Consider the following 21,443-nt stretch of genomic DNA (forward strand, 5'->3'; position numbering starts at 1 on the left):
TCTACCATCAGCCATTTGGGGGTCCTTGGTGAAGAGGGACCTCCTCTTTCAAGGGGTTTTCTTTCCTGAAACCTCATTTAAAACTCACACTGCCCCTCAGAGGGAGGCAGGGGGAGTTGTATAATCCCTAATTTACAGGCAAGGAAATTGAGCCCCAGAGATAAGCCAACAAGAAGTTAATTAGCATTTATGAAGCACCTACTATGTGCCAGTTGCTATGCTAAATGATGGGGATACAAAGAAAGTTTAAAAGTACATGGCTCCTACCTTCAAGGAGCTCCCAGTCTAAGGGACACAGCATGTAAACAACTATAGACAAAGAAGAAATGGGTAAGATTAATTGGAGATAATATCAGAGGGAAGGCACTAAAATGAATGAGGCCTGTGAAGGGCTTCTTTCAGAAGGTGGGACTTTAGCTGAAAGTTGAAGGGAGCCAGGGAGGGCAAGAGGCAGGATTTCCTGGTGTGGGGGCAACCTGCAAAGATATCTGGGGACAGGTGCCTTAGTGTCCTGTTAGAGGAACAGCAAAGATAGGCCAGTGGCACTGGATCAGGAGTGTGATGGGGGTGGGTACAAGGAGGGATTGGAAAAGTAAGGGAGGAAGACTGGAAAGGCGGAAAGCGGCCAGCTTATGAAGGGCTTTAACAAATAGGATTTTCTATTTGATCTTAGACATAATAAAAAGCCACTGGAGCTGATTGAATGGCGGGGGGTGGAAGAAGGAGAGGAAAGGGGACAGGAGGTATGCCAAGGACTGGCTTCCACTCTAGGAAGTTCGGATTGAAAGCTGAGGGGAGCATGGACTAGGTTGTAGAGATACAAGTAAGGAAGACCAATCAACAGATTATTGTGACAATCTGGGCGCCAGGTGAACTAAGGCAGTGGCAGAATCAGACAGAATGAGAGAACTTGGCAACAGATTAGCCAGGGAGGGACTGGGGGGTGGGGGAGAGCAAGTGAGGAATTGAGAATGACACCCAGGCTTGAGTCTGAGGACCTGGAAGGATGGTGGCTCCCCCAACGGGAATAGGAGAGTTAAGGTGGGAAGATGGAGGAGCGGGGAGAGATCCTGAGTTCACTCTGGGATATTTTGAATAGGGACATCCAGTTCAAGACATCCAGTAGGCAGTTAGCAGTGTAAGAAGTGGGTCAAGAAGGAGGTTGGGACCAGAGGAGCAAATCTGAGAGTCTTCTGTATAGAGGGATGAAAGGCCTTACCTGAAGTTTCCAGGCTGGTAAGTGCAGAATCTGGGCCTTCTTTTGTGGCATCCAAGAGTCTTTCCCTTCTTCTACTCTAGTGTATGAAACTATGAGACTACTAAAGTAAAGAGACAGATAGACAGGACACCTAGAGGTGGGGAGATGAGTCTTTAGAAATGTCAAAGACTTCATCTTAAATTCTTATTATGTGCCAGGCACTGTGCTAAGCACTGGGGATACAAAAGGAGGCAAAAGACAGTCCCTGCCTTCAAGGAGCTCACAATCTAATGGGTCTTATTTAGAGAAACAATTCTTTAAGTATCTTGGACAAAAATTGGAAATGGATAAAAAATTGGGGTATGATTTGATGCCAGATTTGATTAAGAGGCTGGCCAAATATTGAGAGTGAAAGCCTGGTAGCCGTACGATACCAAGAGAAAGCAAGATGACTTTCTCACCTTGAATTCCTCAAACATTTACATCTTTATGAATTTACAGCAAGACAGATGAACCTATGGGGGTTCATGTCAATTTCAGGATATTCACTGTTTCTTTATGATATGGAGTAATAATCATTGTCATTATCAAGGAGATAGTGGTGGCATTATGTCAAGAGACAGGAATCTTGAAATCAAAGCTTAATGGAAAAAGGCATTGAGAGTAATTAAAAACCTCTCAGTATCAGACAATATATGCCTTTGGAATAACAAGAAAATGAAAATTGATTTACAATAAAACACACAGCCCACTACTCTAAGGCACCTTCATGTCAGAAAGGAAGAAAAAGATTTTCTAAGACTGCATGACAACCAGGTTACAAATTTACAGAAGTAATTCTTTAACAAATGGATCCTAATTAACAGAGCTATAATAAAGATTGCTAATAGATATATTCTATTAGATTGAACGGACGTGACTGTACTGCTTTGCCAATGGACAGATCCTATGAAATGACTAAGGTATTAGAATCAAAAGGCCCTCCATGGGCAACATCCATATGAACTCAACCAACAATATTTTGAAAAAGAAAAGGGGCAGGCAAATATGTGAATTAAGTGAATTTGTTTACATAAGTGGAACGGTTCATGATAGTGATAGAAGATTCAGTCATTGCTACTAAACTAAAGAAGGCTAGATCTGAAGGAACCTGGACTCTATTGATAAATACAGATTTTGCAAGATAATGGTAGGAATGCCATATTACTGCAGATTATCAAAACTTAGAAACTCCTGAATACTTAGAAAGACATGATCTGATGGCCAGAAGTATACAGCAGAGGCATGTTGTTTATCATCCTCCTCCTCCTCCTCCTCCTCATCATTGCTAGAATTTATATGGCACTTTACAAATTTTATCTTATTCTCATGACAACTCTAGAAAGTAGATACTATCATTATTCACCTTTCCTGTGAGGAAACTGAGAGAGAGAGTTCATAAACTGATAGATAAATCTCTTTACTATAAATAAAATTTTCAAAAAGTTCCTGATAATTCAACAAATAAAGAGAACTGCAGCATTATCAGGGTTGAAGTGACTTCTCCTAGATACCCCAAAATAATATTTATCCACTAACATTTTAGAATAATGATTTTGACAGGTGCTGCCACATCAAATGTTTATAACCTTTACCCTATGAGGAATGAATAGCACCCCAAATATAGAGGACTAATGGAAACAATCAAAAGTATTTGGGAATGAGAAGATGTCTCATCCCCATTGTCTTGTTTGCTAATAGAGTTGGAATGAAGATACTTTCAGTGACCACAGAAGATGAGCCAGCCTGCCAGACCTTTTATTCAGTTACGAAAATCACTCATTTTGTTCACCTGTATAAGGGTTTGGCAAACACTAAGTGCAAAGGAATGAAAATAGCTCATATTAGTCACAGGACTCTTTTGTCTGAGGGCCATCAACTCCAAAGAGGAGGAGGAGGAGGAAGAGGAAGAATGAGAGAAAGGGGGGAAGAGGAAGAAGAAGAAGAAGCAAGTGGAATAGGAGAAGAAGGTGGCTAGGTGATACTGTAGAAGGAGATTTATTATCTGGCGTTAGGAAGACTTGAGTTCAAATTTGACCTCAAGCACTCATTAACTGTATGAGCTGTGGCAAACAACTTAACAGGTGTCTGCCTTAATTTTTCTCATTTATAAAATGAGCTAGGTGGCACAACAAACACCGATTCATCTTCCTGAGTTCAAATCTGTCCTCAGACATTTACTAGCTGTGTGGGCAAATCACTTAATTTTGCTTGCCTCAGTTTCCTCATCTGTAAAATGAGCTGGGGAAGGAAATGCCAAGCTACTCCAGTATCTTTGCCAAGAAAATCCCAAATATGGTCACAAAGAGTCAGAAACAACTGAACAACAACACAATGGAGACAACAACACACCCATCTCCTAGGATTGCTGGGAGGACACAATGGGATATTTGTAAAGCACTTTGCAAATCTACAAGTGCATCAACAATCCCAGGAAAATGATGCGGATGGGATGGTAGATAAAGACCCAGCCTCAGCACTAAGATGGCCTCGGGCAAAGTCCCGTCTGAGACACAGCCCGACTTGGTGACCATGGCCAGCTCCAGGCAATTCGTGACATCACTGGGGATCGCTTCCATCCAGGAGTTTCTTGTGTTAATGATATCGCAGGTCCAGTCCCTCTCTGTAACAATTACTCACATTTATATAGCACATTAAGGCTTGGAAAGCACTTTACATAGGTTATCTCAATGATTTCATTTGAGTAAAAACCAAGCCCATCCATCCTCTTTTCTTTGACGATTTATGTTATGAATTTTGTTAATGAGGATTTAGTGATGATCTCCCAGCTCACACAAGAATATAAATATCCCCAGGAGTCCCTCACCTGTGGCTGCTTTCAAAGGGCTGACTTCAGCTTCCATCTTTCACTTTCCTCACACCTGCTAGTAATCTTTGTGGGCTTTCATTGATGCTCTTACTTTAGGTATAGATTCACTAGTAAAGTAGCCCAGATTTTGTGTGAGATGTGTGTGTGTGTGTGTTGGGGGGTGTCCAGGAGGGGGAGGAAGGGACTCTGCATTTGAATATCCAGATAATGAACGTTACTTTCTCAGTTGCCTCCAGAAGATGGATTCTGGACATCAAGGCATAATTCCTGGCTTTTGCTAAGAAAAAAAAAAAATTATTTTATGTTTTGAGGTTGAATGAATGTGCTATAAATGTATACAGACTGTCCTGTGTGTATATATGTATATATCTCTATATGTCAGGCTTGCATAGACTTTTCCACATATGGAAGAATTTCTCAAGATCATGTTTAACTAGGAAATTCTCTTCCTTGCTTCCATGGAGTTCTTGTTTGAACACACATTGTGTATATATAAGTTTTTGTGTTTCCTCTATAGAAGAAAAATTAACTGCCCTGTATTGTAGCCAACTCAAGTATATCTCTAGAACAGCTGAAAAAGCAAAGACTTTGCAATCCACTGAGACAGTAACTTGATAAGCAAAGTTGCATATCTTATGCTTTAATATCCATGTTCTAAGTGAGATAGCGGATTCCCCAGCCCACCCTACAAAGGGACTGTAAAGTTTGGCCCTGTGTCTAATCTTACGGTCTCCTTCTTAGAGAAGTTGGAATAGGGCTCCATATAGAATGGAGAAAGTCTCCCATGTCGGTAAAGATGGCTCTCATTCACAAGAAAGCTCACTGAATGCTTAGAAGATATTAGGGTTAGAGGCCAAGCCGTTCTTGACTTTTGGCCAGATCCTCCAAAGACACAGACCATCAAGGTTGCTCAGAGTCAGCGTAGCCTTTAGGATAGGCTTGTATTTGGAGTCAAGGAGATCTGGATTCAAGTCATGCTTCTGACACCTATTAGCTGACCTTGAGCAGATCACGTAATGACCTTGAGCATCAGTTTACTCTTTGTGAAATAGGAATGATGATACACCCCTGTCACCTAGCCGTCATGGAGATGAGATGAGATGAGATGCTGGAAGTAAAGCACTGTGAACTTTAAAGAGCTCTAGAAAGGTCAGCTGCTTTTACTGCTGCCGAGAAAGGAAAAGCAATATAGTAAATAGAGTGCTTGGTCTACAATCGGATTCCTCAGTTCAAATCCCACTCCTGACACTGATTGTAGAATTAGAGCTGGTGATGTGGAAAAGCTATTGGATTTGGAATCAGGGGACTCAGGTTTGAATTCTTCCTTTGCCACATACTATCTTTCTGACCTAGGTCAATTCACTAAGACTCTCTGAGTCTCAGTTTCCTCCTCTGTAAAATTGAATAACCTCCAAGATTCCTTCTAACCTAAATCTACAATTCTTTATTCTAGCCCAAGCTCTCATTTTACATGTGAGGAAAAGAAGACCTAGACAAGTTCACAGAGCTAAGATTTGGACCCAGGGCTCCTGACTTCAAATGGTCCAATGCTCTTTCCAATCATTTGACCCATCAAGCATTTCTTAGATAACTACAGTATGCTGACCACGGTGCTTGGCTCAGAGAATATGACAAAAATGAAACATTCCCTGATCCCAAGAAGCTTACATTCTACCATGTGAGCCAATATATACATAAACGGATGTTGAAAAACTAATAAAAAATAAATATGAGGTCATTTGTGAGAGGGGGTCTCAGGAAAGATACCATGGAACAGGAGTTCTCTGTGTCATGGATCCCTTTGGACAGTCTGCTGAAACCAAGTCCCCTAATGGTTTTAAGTGAATAAAATAAAATGCCTAGGATTACAAAGGAAACAAATTATACTTAAAAGTTATCTAAAATATTAAAAATGAAATAAAAAAGCAGTTGGAGAACTCCCGGATCACTTTAGAAGGAAGCAGAGGTGTGGTTAAGGAACTTTGTCAGAGGTCACACAAAGGAGGCAGAGGTGAGGAGACATGGAGAGGCATTGTAAGCATGGGGGACCACAGATGGAAGATGGACTGCTTTGTGTGAGGAACAGCAGGATGGACCATTTGTCTGTTCTGTGAGGAAGGAGGGATTAAGGCTAGGTTCCAATTAGTGAAAATATCAAATCTCCTGAAGTAGCCATATTATTCTGATTCATCCAGCATATTCCCTTTGGGCTAAAACCAATTACCATGCTTTACAGAATGAAAACTTCAAATAGTTCAAATTTAAAGAAATGTGACTACTTCAGGGAATTCATTATTTATAATAATCAGGGTTTAGCTCTAATATATGATAAGTTTGAAAAGGTAGCTTTGGCTAAGGGACAGAGCCAAGATTTCAACTTCAGTCTTCTGACTTCAAATCCACTCATTTTTCTAATTAATCAATAAGCATTTTAAAAACATTATGTTACACTGTCTGCCTCCCTTACCGGCTCCGTAACCATGGGCAAATCCATTAACCTCCCTGATCCCCAGGCAACGTTTTAAGTCTTTTGTTGTTGTTCAGTCATGTCTGACTCTTCATGGCCCCCATGTGGGGTTTCATTGGCAAAGATGCTGGAGTAGTTTGCCATTCATTTCTCCAGTTCATTTTCTGGATAAGGAAATGGGGCAAACAGGATTAAGTGACTTGCCCAGGGTCACACAGCTAGCAAGTGTCTGAGGCCGTATTTGGACACAGGAAGATGAGTCTTACTGATTCTAGGTCCAGCACTCTATCCATTGAGCCACCAAGCTCCTAGCTCATTTATAGAGGAATTGTGACCTGTGTGAAGTCACCAGTCCTTGATTTATCTATAGGGCTAAGCAAATCAGGAGACATGACACAAGAGATAGGATAAAATGACCAGTTAAAAATTCCACACTGGAAACCCAGTGGATTCCATTTTTTCCATACTCCGAAAAGAATCGATTTGAATATATTATCCAAGTGTCTTGGCCATACAGAGCAACTCAGGGGATATCTTTGAAAATCTCTATCCTCTGTGAAGGACCAGGTGAAAGTCAGGACCAGTGAAACTGACAAAGAGCGGGAAGTTTGTGTGTTTCACTGAAAGTATAACTGTCCCATGCTTGGGTCTGGCTTCCCAAGCCACCGGGTAGGAATAGAGGAGGAGGAAGAGGGTCTAAACAAGAAGACCAGCTTCAGAGAGGAGCATCCAGTTATCTAAGCCGAATTATGTTGCTGATTCCTTCCAGGCAGTCACAGGAAAAAGATTGCTGATAAGCCCTGTTCAGGTAAGTCTTCCCTTATAGGAAACCAGCCAGGACAGCTTAAGCTCGTCAGCCTCTATTGAGAAAGGATCTGTCCTCAAAGGAGGTTTGAGCCCAGGGAGGATTTTGGCATTAGGATATTTGGGATAAAGGAATTTTATTTAAAATTTTTGATTCTTTATCATCCCACTATGCTATAAATAAAGTTGCAGCACCTGCTTTGCCAGCATTTGAGTTTCATTAAGAGATTTGTCACGGTATCTTTTGAGTCAACAGGGGTTTTCAGACCCATCCCAGGATTCAGGGCTCAGGGACATAACTCATCTTGGCAACCTCGGATGTTTAATTCCTTTTCAACTTGCTCCTTTAATCCTACAACATTTGTCTAAGAGGCACTGCCGCCCAATCCCCCATTGAAAGGGGGTGGCCAACCTTGAAATGCCTGAGAGCAAAGAAATCCATTGTGCATTGCTAAGTATGGCTGCCTCTTCTTTTTCCCCACTTTAAATAGTATCCTCAGTACCAGGTTGAGTTTAAACAACCCTGTTACCACTAGCCTATGTAAAGATTAAGAATTGGTAGTGCAGAATACACCAGAAATATCTCCAAAGGAAAAGTTTAATTTAGAAGGTGATTGGCATTACCTCAGAATCACATCAGCACTGTTGGTTCCCTGTCAGGTCTGACATGCCTAGACACCAGAGGTCTTTAGAATTCCCATTTCAAACATCTTTAATCTCATAGGATCTGGGACTTAGAGAAGGAAGGGACCTTCATTATCTTCTATTCAGCCTTCTCCCCCATTTCACAGTGAGAAAACTGAGGTCCAAGTATGTTAAGGGACTTTGTCAGAAGTCACACAAATAGGAAATAGCCAATATAGGATTTAACCTAGGTTTCTGTCATATGAACTCTAGGCTTCTCAGAGCTGTATGGGGCTTACAGAGGTTAAGAGTTTTATCTAGTTTCACACAGCTAGGAAGGGTCTGTGTCATAACTTGAATCCAGATCCTCCTGGCTACAAGTCCTCTGCTCCCTTCGTTATGCCATGCTGTCTCTATGATTCAGCCAAAACCAGCTTACTGTACCCTATACATTCCATCTCTCACTTCCATGTTTTTACACAGGCTGTCCTCCCCAAGCCTGAAATGGACCCCCCTTTCACCTTAGCTTCTTGGAACTGCTAGCTTCCTTCAAGGCTCAGATCTATCCAACTATCCATCAGTTAACTGATTGCTAAGCATTTATTTAGTAAGTAATATGTGCCAGACGTTGAGCCAGGTACTAGAAAGACAGAAACAAATAGGGAATGGTTACTGTCCTCAGAAGATTTGTATTGTATCAGGGAAATAGTACATATACATTAGAGTTGATACTATCTGTATATATATGTATATGTATTTTTTCTTTGCATGTAACAACATAATCAATTATCAAGATAATTTAAAGGGAAAGTGGAAATCAGGATAGACTTTCTAGAGGGGGTTACATTGGAGCTGATCTTTGAAGAAAACATGACATTCTCGGAAGGGAGGGAGCATAATCCAAGCAGCCCAGGAGTGGGGGTGGGGGTGGGGGTGGAAGGAGCTTAGCCATTGCAAAGACACAGAGACAGGAGAGAGAATTTCCTGTATGAGGAATATCAAATAGGTTAGTTTGGATGGAAGGTTAAGTGGGTGAAGGGGAGTGATGTGTAATAAACCCAGAGAGATCAGATCGTGATGGGCTTTAAATGTCAAACACAGGAGTAGGACAAAGGAAGTCTCTGCGGCTCTTTGAGCTGGGGAAGCACATGGTCAGATGTGTGCCTTACTTAGTAAGATCACCCACATGCCATGTTCTCCTCAAGCCCTTTCCTGATCTCCTTCAACTGGTTCAACAGAATTTCATATTTATTTTCTTGCATCTACGTTGCTTCCTCCTGGTAGAATGTAAGCTCCTTACCTTTTACCTGCCTGTTTGCCTTGAGAGCAGAGACTGTTCCTGGTTTTAGTTCTTGTATTCCAGCTCCTACTTTTGTGATTGGCACACACACCAAAAAATCCAGTGCTTAATAAATGCTTTCTGAATGAATAATTGTATGTGTAGAACTCCCTTTGGATCAACTTCCCCAATTCTGCCACTCTATGGAGGGGTGACTACTGTTTTCAGGATTCTGAGGTACTATGCCTGTAGGAACATTGCTCATGAGCCCCCACCAGTTTATTCTTCACTAACTATTAACCAAGTGACTCCATGAGCTTTCAGAAAAGGGACTTACTAAGATGGTACAGTAAAAACAATTGGTAAAAAGCATTCCCCATCAACTAGGATACTCCCTCACTGTAAACACAGGAGGGGCCTGGGGAGAATGGCCTCAAACACAAGTACAATGGTATCAAGGAATATGTGTAAAGAACATCTATGGCAGAGGGGCATCTGACTCCTGGACCTGGAAGACTCTCCCCCCCACCCCTTTGTGGACCCCCTTATGAAGTACTCCTTAGGTAAAGTTCATTGCCAAATAGGCAGCCTAGCCAGGTCCTAAGGATTTGTGCTTCTGTTAAGTCCACTGCAGGGACTGCTTTCTGCTTCCAGATCCATGTTCTCTAAAGCTGCTGCCATGTTAAGGTGACATCTTTCTGCTTTCTATTGCCATCGGCCACCACTGCCCTACTGTCTCGGATGGACTCCTTAGCCATCATTCAGCTCTAGGTCCCCGTGAGACCTCTGATGAGACGTCAACAGCCCCTATATTCTCACGGTTTCCTAGATGCTTCCACCTCAGAATACTCATTTGCCCAAGATAAAGAAAGAACAAACACAAAAAGACAGAAGCTGCCATGTACTCAGAGCTGCCATGGCTGACTGGGAGATAGGACCAATGCCTGTCGCTCACCAGATGCTCAGGAATAACCCCAAATAGTCTGGCATCACAGTTACAATGATAAAAATGAAGAAGGTATGGGTCTCCCTTTCAATTATACATTTAGTTCTAACTCAGCAACCCAAGGCAGCCAATTAGAAGAATTGTCGTCATCATATGGTACCAATCTCTAAGGAGTTGTGTCCAGAAATTAGCTCCCTGCAAGTTTCCACATAGTCATTTAGAGTGAAACCCAGCAGAGAATGTCTGCATGACCCTCAGGGGCAGGTCCCCATTCATTCATGTTACAGATGAGTGGATGTCAGCAGATGGAAATGGTGGAGGATGGTGAACGGGAGAGCTAATCTAGATGTGGGGAATGGTGTGCCAAAAGGCCAGGAGGTGAGGCAATGTGCTACATGTTTATGAGATGGCGACAACATAGAGAGCAAGGTAGGGGAGATACCATCGGGAAGATAAACTGGCTGGGTTGGAAGGAGCCTTGAATACTGACGTAGGGGCTTTTCTTTACTTTTTAATTTTCTGTTGGGTTAGGGGAGTTTAACTGTCTACAGAAAGGTGAAATGAGTAAAAAGATTAGTTCAAATCTTAGAATGTGGCAGAATGAAAACATTTCCATTTTTTTCCATTAGGCAATATTTGAACATGCCCCATATTGTATTAGGGCCTTTGTGAGGAGTAAAATATATTGTCCTTTCCTTAAAATTGGATGGAAATGCTGCTGCTGATCAGAATGACTTTCCCAGATTAGTAGAATAGCATCTCAGTGTTGGGAAGAACAATAGAAGTGTTCCTCTGTGTACCCTACATGAGTCTAGCACCCTTTGTGATCGGTGGATCGCCCATAAAGCAGTCTTACCATGCCTCTGTCCAGTATCCTTGATTAAACACATCTGCTGGTGAGGAACTCACTGACTCACTAGGCTGCTAGTTAGATTGTGGGCTGGCTATGAAGGTTCAGAAATTGTTCTTGACATCGAGCTGAAAACTGTGACCTTAAACTTATTTGCTGTTTCTAGTACTGTTCCCAGGAACTGGGAAGAATGTTGAGTCTTTTCCACATGCCACCCTTCAGACATTTGAATTGTTATTCTGACTCCATTAGGTCTTTTTTTTTTCTCTAGGCTACATAGCTCTAGCTTTCTTCCCCAGTTATTCATGTGTCATGCTTTTTAGTTTTCTCTCAATCTTTAATACCCTCCTATTGATGCCCAGGACTTTGTCGGGCTACTGTCTTATTACATTGGCTACCTTACTTTTTCCCCCATCTTTCATCTATTTTTATAAAAAAACTCATTGGAAAACTCCCTTGTGCAATCCTTGAATCTTCTTAAATTCCACCCTTTTCTTCCTTAATCCACCAACAAGTATGCATTAGTGATTACTGTATACCAGCTATTGTGCTAAATGCTGGGGACTCGAAGACAAAAGTAAACCAGGGCCTTCCCTCAGGAAGCCACCGTTCTAACTGAGGAGACAACAGACAGGCATAGAGGTACATCAGAAGCATTTGTGATGACACCATTTACATCACACTCTTGAGATCTTTCATTTCCGGATTGTTACCTGGGGGCCCACTAGGGTCTGCGACGTGGCCCAGCAAACTCTCAGCTGAGCCCAAACCAGGAGGGGGTGGCTCCAGTATAGCATGCAGCTGGCTAATTAGTGAGCATCAGCTGAATAGGGGTTTAATCAGAAAGGCAGGCAGGAAATCTCCCTGGGCAGAAGTCAGTGGAGGCAGTGGTGGGACTGCCGCCAGAGGAAAGTCAGAAACCCTTGGAAATGACACTAGGCCATTCCAGTGGGTAGTTAATAGGAGGCAGCTTTAACAGAAAGGCAGAGGTAAAACTGGATCTGAGGGTTACAGCCAGGGTCAGCGAGGGCAAGAGTAAAAGGAGATGGTGTGCTGAGAGTTAGAGACTCATTAGGAACACAATCATGCCAACTCATCTGCTATGAGAGCTGCCTTTGTTTACTGGGGGAGAAGAGCCGGCCCTGCCCTTCCCCGACTTCTCCCTGACTCACAGCAACCAACAAAATAGTTGCCTGCATTGCAGACATCTCGAGTCCAACTCATCAGATGAGAATACGGACAGGGACCTTCGAGAGCATGTAGCCGGTTGGGTATGCTGTCCTGTATGCTGCCAATGAAGAATTCTGGAACTTTCTTTCCTTTTAGACTCCCAAACCATAAAGACATAGAAGTTTTCTCTGGGCCTTTGCACACCTGCTTCCTATGTCAACATCCGTTTTTTGGTGCCATAATTTCCAATGATCAGATCATCTCTGCTCCAGCATCACTGGTCGCTTAGGACCTGATTGCAATTCTCCTCGTTGCTTCTGAAAAATGGAATTATCAAGTGGAAGGATAGAAATTTATCCAGAGTCCTTCCTTTTGGTAAAAAGAGACCTGGGATAGTTGCCTGCATATCTGAAAGTCCTCATCACAACTCCATGCTTCCTCTGAGCCAGGATGGACATCTGCGCCAATCAATCACCAGGCACTTAGGTAGCACCTACTATGTGACAGGAACTGAGGATACAAAGACAGCAGGGAATCTATCCCTGCCCTCAAGATACTTCCATTCTAATGAAGCGGAAAATAACTAGGTGGCACAGGGGCTAGAGCACTGACCCTGGAGTCAGGAAGACCTGAATTTGAATCCTGCCTCACCAGCTGTGTGTCATGGGAAAGTCACTTAATCTCTGTTTTCCTCAGTTTTGACATCTGTAAAATGAGGCTGTCGGACTTGCTGGCTTCAAAGGTCCCATCCAGCTCTAATTAGATCCATGATCCCATGTACACACCTACATATGGTAGGATGTGAGAAAGACATCATTCAATTTCTCCATTCATTTCAATTCATCAAAAATGCATTTAATAGGTACTACGTGTCAGGCATGATGTCAGGCAGAGGAGAGATAAATGAAGCAGTCTATGACATCAAGAAATTTATGCCCACCCTCTGGCTGGTTGGTCTGGAATATACCCCCACAATAATATCACTTTTCTTCTTTTTCGCTCCATCTCAATGTTATCAATGTTTGGAGCCAAGTATTTCTTCCTGACAACGCAGAGAACCCCTTAGGACAATACATTCTCTAAGTATTGAGAACACATTTGGAAAGAGGGCTGACAGTAATGCAAATACCCAATGAACTCGGACTTGAACTGAGCACAATATACTAAGGGAAATTCATTTCTCTGGCTTCTCTGTGCTCCAAAGCCACACAAGCAAAGGTTTGTTTGTTTTTCTGTGCTAAATATCAGAGATAACCTCCTAATATTTGCTTCCGGATGGCACATTAGATACCCCGGGAATTGGCTAGGACCTCAGGAGTTCTTTGGAATAGGTAAGCCTATTTGCAAATGGGCAGATTTCCACATCTGGGCTACAATATATAAACATGAATTATAGCAACATATAAACAACCACTCTTGCTATACAGAGACATACAAACACGTGCTATTATAACTGTTATTCCAGGAGGAAGGCTGGATGAAAGACTGTTTAGACTTGAACCTGAGATAAACCTTATTATAGGTCTGTGAAGACTCATCCCCCCCCACCCCGCCCCATTTCCCAGGCTCACCCCTATTGTTTTTATTTTTGCAAGTGTCTGTAATTCCTGACTCCGGCCAAGCCCACAGCTGGAAATGCCATGAGGGGGGTTGTTCTGGCCGAACCAAAAGCAGAAAGCATCGTAAATCCCATGTTGAAATTCTGTTTTCATGACACATGCAGGCAGATTTTGCAGACTGCTGGGGTTTGCAGAGTTCAGAGAAGTTTTAGATAAGTGTCCGAGTTACATAGGGGCAGGAGGAAAATGTTACTTTGGATTGCCCTCATCCTAAGTGTTCAGAGCATTTTTCTGTGGCCCCTCACATAAGGCTGTTAATTAGCTGCCTCACAGAAGGTGATATCCCCATGTAAAATTGGGGGAGTCCGCAGGCTGAAGGTGATCATAGCGCTCACTTAGATTACTTTTTCAGATAGGGCAAGAAATGGCCGTGTAAGTTTCAGACTACATCATGGAGGACATTGGTTAGTGCCCCCCCTCCCCAAATGCTAGGGAACTGTCAAGGAATCGCATGAAAACTTAGTGGCCTGTCTGGCATTCACTGATGCTGAATTGTGATCAATTCAGAGAGATGCATAGATACAGACAGACAGTCAGACAAAGACTTTGGCCTTTTGAACTCATCAGGGAGTGTTCTTCAGGAGGTCAGTTTTGCAAAGTGGTCAGTGCCCGTGGCTATGGTGTCTATTTAAATCCTCCCTTGGCTCTCATGATGATCATCTAGTACCATGACCCCCCATCTGGAAATCAAAATATCCACAGGGAGAAAAGCAGCCCAGCAGTGAGGGGCTGCTACTCCATTTCATTTCTCTTCATTGGGGGGAGGGAGCCATTTTGTGTACCGCTGAAATGGTAACCTTGGCGCTATCCTGCTCTCTCCAAAGGAGCAGTGGAGCTGCTAAAAGAGCCCTTGGTCACTTTCGTCATTTATTTTTTTTTCCTAAAACTCCTTTCGAAGGTATTTTCTGGATGCCGTACAACTCGAGGCACTGTCTTCTGGTAGAAACCTCTCCAAATCCCCCCACCTCCATCTTCTAGATCCTGTCCTTTACTACCTAGGACACTTGGGCACATCATCCTACCGCAGCTTTGGCCCTCAACAGCCTCAGCTGCAAAATAAGGGCATGGGGTGAGCTGACCTTTCCAGCCCATTATACCTGATGTACAATCCTCTGGACCTGTGCACGGCCAGCCATAGATAGGCAGCATACCATAACACACAGCCCGTGGACTTTGGATCTAGAAGACCCGGATTGGCTGTGTGACTCTAGGGGACTCAGGGAACCTCTCTGGGTGTCTGTTGCCTCAGCTCTAAAACAAGCAGAATGATAACTGGAGTTCCTTCTCTAGGCAGTTGTTGTGAGGCTCCAATTAGTTGTGCAAAGTGCTTTTCAAACTCTAAAGAACGAACAGACATTATCATTACTTCATTCAAGTAGCCATGCTGCTGGGCCAAGTCACTGCTTTGCTGCTCTGCCTTCACATTCAATGTTGTGTGGATCGTTGCTCCAACTCCTATATCGTTGTTCTCATCCTTGGTGATGAGGTTCCGAGAGAACTGCTCCCAGGATATTTCATCACCCTACTGTAATTTTTACACTATTTAATGTTCCATATACATATATACATATATATGTATAAGTTCTTCATAGAATTAAAATAGTTCTATCAGCATGGGACCCACCCTCAAATCACCATCTCTCTGTTCATCTTAGACGTTGTATCCCCCAGCACAACAGTTCTTTGTGGGCGATAATTGCTCTGCTTTTTGCCTTGGTGCCCTCGGTGCCCCAGGCGTCCTGGGTCCTTAATGAGCAGTTTGGGGAGGGACAATAGGATGGCAGGTCTGAACTCCAGCTAGAAGAATCTCTGCAGCCCCCTGCTCCAACCGTCTTATTTCACAGATAAGGAAACTGAGGATCGGGGAGTTGAGGTGATTTTTCTAAGGATCAGAGCTGATTTAATAATGAAGCCTCCATACTACAAGGCCTTACTTGTGTTCTGTGGCCAGGACCTGTCGACTTCCGTCAGTCATCTGGATATTTCCCAGCCTCCAAAGTGCTTGGCATCGTGTAGACACGATGTCTAGATGACTGAGTCCTTTTCTCCCTCCCCAGCTGAATGGCTTGGCATCTTCCAGAGCAAAAAAACATTCTCAAGGAACACCCAGGGGATCGAAACCCTATTTGGCTGCATCCAAAAAGTCCATTCGAGAGTAGAGTTAGAAAAAAGAAAAACAAGGGAAAGAGAAAAGCTTCTGCCCATGGTCTGTCGGAGAGGGAAAAAATAGCATTTCTAAATAACTCCTCATGTAAATGAGAGTCAGGGATCAAGTGATGTTTATTCTTGCCTTTTTTTTCCATCTCAAAAATGCACATTTTTGCGAGGTAAGCTTGCTGAGTAAATTAACATTTGCATATAAAAAATGCAAGCATCTCAGCAGGGAAGTTGCTGCACATGCTTGGGAAAACTCGGGTTTTCTCTCTGCTTCACTTCTGTGGTTTTGCTTTTGTGTTTTGTTTCCAAATGGACCTTCACCAAGGCCCAAATGACTCCTGTGAGTAGGGTCAACTGCAGCACTCAGGGGGGGGAGAAGAGACGGGGACCAAGCATTTTTGACATTTTTCTCTCATGTTTTTTCCTTCGCAGGAGCACACAACAGAAAAAATCAGAAATATTCCAAGTTCCCTTTAAAGGGATGTAACCGCATTTCTCCAATGTTAAATGTTAGCAGAGTTTATATCGGGCTGTCATAGTTCTTTACTCTATTCCGTAGCATACAAGACATCGATCTTAACATCTGGTTTTTAATAACAGTTGACAACTGGGAGCTCTTTTTATTCCTCCAAGTAGACTGGGAACACTAGTGATATTGGCAGTGTATATTTTCAAGCTAAAATTCCTGTCTGTTTCAATCATAATTAATTACCACTTATTTTCTTTAAGATTTAATTTACTCCAAGTAATTTGCATTAGAGTGAATTTCAACAGTAAAAATTAGTGGTGGTGATTTTCTCCCTCAATTTCAGTTCTAGGTAGGAGGATTTGAAATATGACCAAATTTAAGCAATTTCTGAAGATTTGAATACCAAATGAAATGAACCATCCAAACAGAAAAGGGGGTATAATTATTTTCAAGGAGAATCATCAGAAATGAATTCTGATGAGATAGTATTTGTAAAGTACATAGCACAGCACCTGGCACACAGTAGGCGCTTAATAAATGCTTGTTCCCTTTCCTCTTCTTTTCTACTCTCACAGATTTAGAGTTGGAAGACACTCTCTAACCCCTCATTTTATTGACCAGTAAGCTGACACCCATCACCCATGAAAGTTAAATGTTTTGTCCAAGGTCACATATTTAGTGTGTGACAAGATTTGAACCCTTATCGGGGCTAGCTTTCTATTTTTAAAATTTCTATATTTATTTATTCATTCAATTATTTTCCTTAGTGCTCGCGCTCTCTCTCCCTCTCCCATCTCTCCCTCTCTCCCTCTCCCTCTCCCTTCCCCCCCTTCCCGCTCCCCCTCCCCCTCCCCCTCTCTCTCTCCTTCTCTGTACTCAGAGTTTCCAATAATGGCATAGCCTGAAACTCCTGCCTCTGTGAATGGAGGGGAGATGGTGTCAAGACTCATGTTTTCATTGAAGTTCAGATCACTCAGCTTAGAAAGCTCCCTCCATTGATGCAAATTGTCCACTCATGGCACAGCAATTCAGAATCTTTGAGAATTATTTTAGATCTTTACAGGATGAATGACCTGTCCATGGTCAGATGTGGAAAGTATAGCAGTCTGCCCATGGTGACACCAATAGTCTATGTCAGACCTGAAACCCCATCTTCCTGTCTCCATGTCCTGATCTCTATCTACTGTATCACACTGCTACATAGGAACATAGACCTAGAGCTTAAGGGATCAATTCAGAAATATGGAAACTGGGGCCCAAGGAGATTGAGTGACTTGCCTCGAGTCTAAGGGACCAAGGATCAAAGGTGGGATTTGAATCCAAACCCTCTCTGCCCCTGCAACAAGAGCCTGGGCTCTTTCCATCATAGCTTTCTGTGTAGCGGGGAATTAATAAGTTTGTTGAATTCAAAGCCATGTCTGTGTCCATTTTATAGATGAAGAACCTAAGGCTTAGGGAGCTTAAGTGATGTCTATAATCTGTGTACCAAACAGCGAATATGTCAGAAGCAGGATCTGAACATGGCTGTGACTGACTCCAAGGCTTTCCCTCCTTCCAGTACACCACAGCACCATCATTACTCTTTACTAATCTGGATAATGGGACTGCACTTGCCTTTTTGGGAAGTCAAAGAGGGAGATTTGATTTATGTGAGATTCTTCAAAATCTTCACAGGGGGGAAATGGCAAGCCACCACCTCCAGACTAATAATTCTAAGTTCTGACCTTTCTGTAAAGAGCTTTCAGATTTGCTAAGTGTTTCATAAACATTATCTCATTTGAACTTCATGACAATCTTATGGGTCAACCGTACCCATAGGGTTAGAGAGTCTATGAATACCACTTGACAGATGAAGAAACTGAGGCTCAAACAGGGTCAAACACTCATCCAAGGGTCACTGAATTGGTGTCAGAAGTGGGATATGAGTCAGGCCAAGGCCCTCTCCACACTGTCTTCCTCAAATGTCTAGACCTGGTAGACATGATTTCCCCTTCCCTGTGGGAAGTGGTCTAGCAAAATCACTCACCCCTTGTTTCAGAATCTGTCAAAAGGATCCTCCCTAAAATGTCAAGTTGTAGAGTTTCCCAAGACCTTGTAAAATATCTCCTTGCCAAGGAGGGTCAGTGATGACCAATACTTAACATTGGTGCAAAGTTTTGAGCACTACCAAGATCTTCATCAGTATTATTCTACAACCACCCCTTGAGGTATAGACAACAAGCATTATTTGTCTAGTTTTACTGACGAGGAAATTGAGGGCCAGGGAGGTTCAGTGGCTTGCCCACATGACTAAGCCAAGTGTCTGAAGGAGGACTTGACACCCACCCCTGCTGACTCTGCTCAATACCCTTTCTACTATCTCAGTGTGTCTGTTAAAGTCTTCCCAAGATCTATCTAATGGCAAAAAATGCCAAACCACCAACCATTAAGTCTATGAAAAGAGTTCAGAAACAGTAACTAGTGGGATGCTTCTATTTGGCCTTAGCATTATGGCAAATCTTTGATTAACCAGGACTCAATGAAGTAGAACATTGTGTTACAGATTTTTTTTCTCCCCTTGCCTCATCCTTCTACTCCTGGACTTCACAACCTAATTTTTAAAGCCAAGAGGCAAGCTACAAGAAAAAGTTCTGTAGCCTTCTTCCCCCAATGTCTGTGCAGAGTTTGTCCTGAGTTCTGAACATTTTAGCCTCATCTCCTACACCTCTGTCTCTGTGCACCTAGATCCTGGGTTTAGAGCTCTAAGAAGTCTAGCAGGTCTTCTAATCTTCATTTTATTGGTTATAGGATCCCACATCACCCAGACCTTAGACCTGGGAGGTATCTTTGAGGTAACTGGGTACAGCTTCCTCATTTCAATAATACCAGCTAACATTGATATGATGCTTTAAGATTGTAAAGCATGTTACACATGTTATCTCATTTGGTCCTCAGAACTACCTAGTGAGGCAGGTGCTATTATGAGCCCCATTTTACAGATGGGGAAACTGAGCCTGAGAGAATTTAAAAGCGACTTGCCCAGGATCACACAGCTAGTAAATGTCTGCAGTAGGATTTGACCTCAGGTCTTTCTGACTCCACATCCAACACTCTTATCTAATACACCTCCTGGCTGCCTCTTTTAACAGAGAAAACTGAATCCTGGAATGGTTACATACCTTTCCCAAGCCTACACAGGTAGTCCATTCTAGACATATCCAGTGAGCCAAGAGCCTAAAATCGTGAGAGGCAAAATCTTACTTGGAGTCCTGGGTTGGAATCCTGCCTCCAATACTTACTGTGTGGCCCTAGGAAAGTGACTTAAATTCTCTGGGCCTCAGTTTGCTCACCTGTAAAAAGAGAGGTTGTACTCGATGACCTTCTACCTCTAAAATGCTGATTCTATGATGACCTGAGACATCCTTCGAACCTTACTCATTGACTAAAGTGTTCACTACTGTGACACCAAAGAGGGCTGAGACATCTTAAAGGACTTTTCAGTCAATGGGGCTGGAAACAGAAAGGCTACCCCTCATTTAACCAAAACATTCAATTCAACCTAACCCCACATTCTGCAACATTCCAGCAAATGGGAGCTTTAGTCTCCCGTCATTAAAACCATCTGCTGTTTTTTGTCATCCTTCAGAAGCTGACGGCCATTCCAGCCTTCACTTGCCCTTTACTGGGAAAATCCTAGAGAACAGGGTGGCTTCACTAGGTTGAGACAATGAGGCGCTCTGAGAACCCCCCGGATTTAAAGAGGGCCTTGTCATACAAGTGTGAGGGACACGCAGAGGCTGACAAAGGGTATTCCAGATCAAGAGATGGCGTTTTCATTCTTCCAATTTTCTTGATACTTTTCAGCCTGAAAGAACTGAGGGGGTATGTGGTTACTCTAATTGCTCCTTTGCTGAATTAAAAAAAAAAAGTTTAATCTTCTCTTGCAACATATTCAAAATGCATGTCTTCTCCTCACACACGTCTGTTCATAGAGACTGATGATAATCTCCTAATTCATGTTGACACAGTTAGAGCTGAGCAGTCCTGTGTTTTCTGTATGGGTTGCTATAGACACAAACTTTCTTCTCATTTGGCAGACTTGGTGATGGGGTGCTTCAGTTGCTACAACTTTCTCTATCCTTAAAAAAAAAAGCAAAGATGAGTTTACCTTTGAAATGCACCAAGGTGTAACTAACCTTTTCTTCTTTTATTCCAATGCGTACCTCCTGCCTGTGCACCTCCTAATCTCTGGCCCACAGGATGATGAGGAGGGTATTTGGGCATAACCGATCCTATAAACCAAAGTTCCAGTTTTGTTTTAAGGGGTGAGAAACCATCTTTTATATAATTTTTTAAAATTGCATTCTGGTATTATTGTTGTGTGAGTGTCTAGCTGTGTTCGTTGGTGTCTGTGGCTGTGAACAGTGTTTGCCAATGTCTACCGTGAGCTCAGAATGTGCCCATCCCCTGACCACCCCAAGCCTGTCCCCATGCTAACCTCCTCCCCTTTCCACCTTCCAAATGTTGATTTATTAAATATTACCATTCTTCCTCTGTGAGAATGGAGATAGCTCAATTCCCATTGTGATTCTGCTAGCCTTAAGCTAACTCTCTGGGGATTCCCATCCTCACTTGAGGAATGACCGGAAACCTTGGACACCATCAAACTTCTCCAATATTAAATAATACAAAAGGGATTGCCTTGTTCCTGGCATGCCAATGCCGTAGGAGTGGTCTTGCAAACTTGCTTGTGGCTTTATGTGTTTTGGCAGGGAATGGGTCAATACTAAGCATCTCTGTGTCTGCATGAGGCTGAAATTTTGACTTGCCAGTAGTTAGTCCTGGGACAACTATGTAAGAAAACCCCCAGGGGAGAAAGGAGTTATCTTGAGGGTAGGGGGGGTGGGAAAGGGATGTGGGTATATTCAGGGAAGCAGAAGGGGAGCACCAGGGAGTTCTTTCATTGATAGTATCAGAATGGTGGCTTTTGAGTTTATTTCTGGAAGAAGTCT

General features: G+C 42.8%; 1 long non-coding RNA gene across 1 annotated transcript in view; it reads left to right on the forward strand.

Annotated features, from left to right (window-relative positions):
* Nucleotides 1-20,745, forward strand: part of LOC118830547 — an 87,542-nt gene extending 66,797 nt beyond the window's left edge. Inside the window, exon 3 of the long non-coding RNA XR_005009087.1 lies at nt 20,691-20,745. This is a non-coding gene — a long non-coding RNA (uncharacterized LOC118830547). The remainder of the gene's footprint in view (nt 1-20,690) is intronic.
* Nucleotides 20,746-21,443: the final 698 nt, after the last annotated feature.

The sequence above is a fragment of the Trichosurus vulpecula genome, chromosome 9 (genome assembly GCF_011100635.1).
Source record: "Trichosurus vulpecula isolate mTriVul1 chromosome 9, mTriVul1.pri, whole genome shotgun sequence".
Taxonomy (NCBI): Eukaryota; Metazoa; Chordata; class Mammalia; order Diprotodontia; family Phalangeridae; genus Trichosurus; species Trichosurus vulpecula.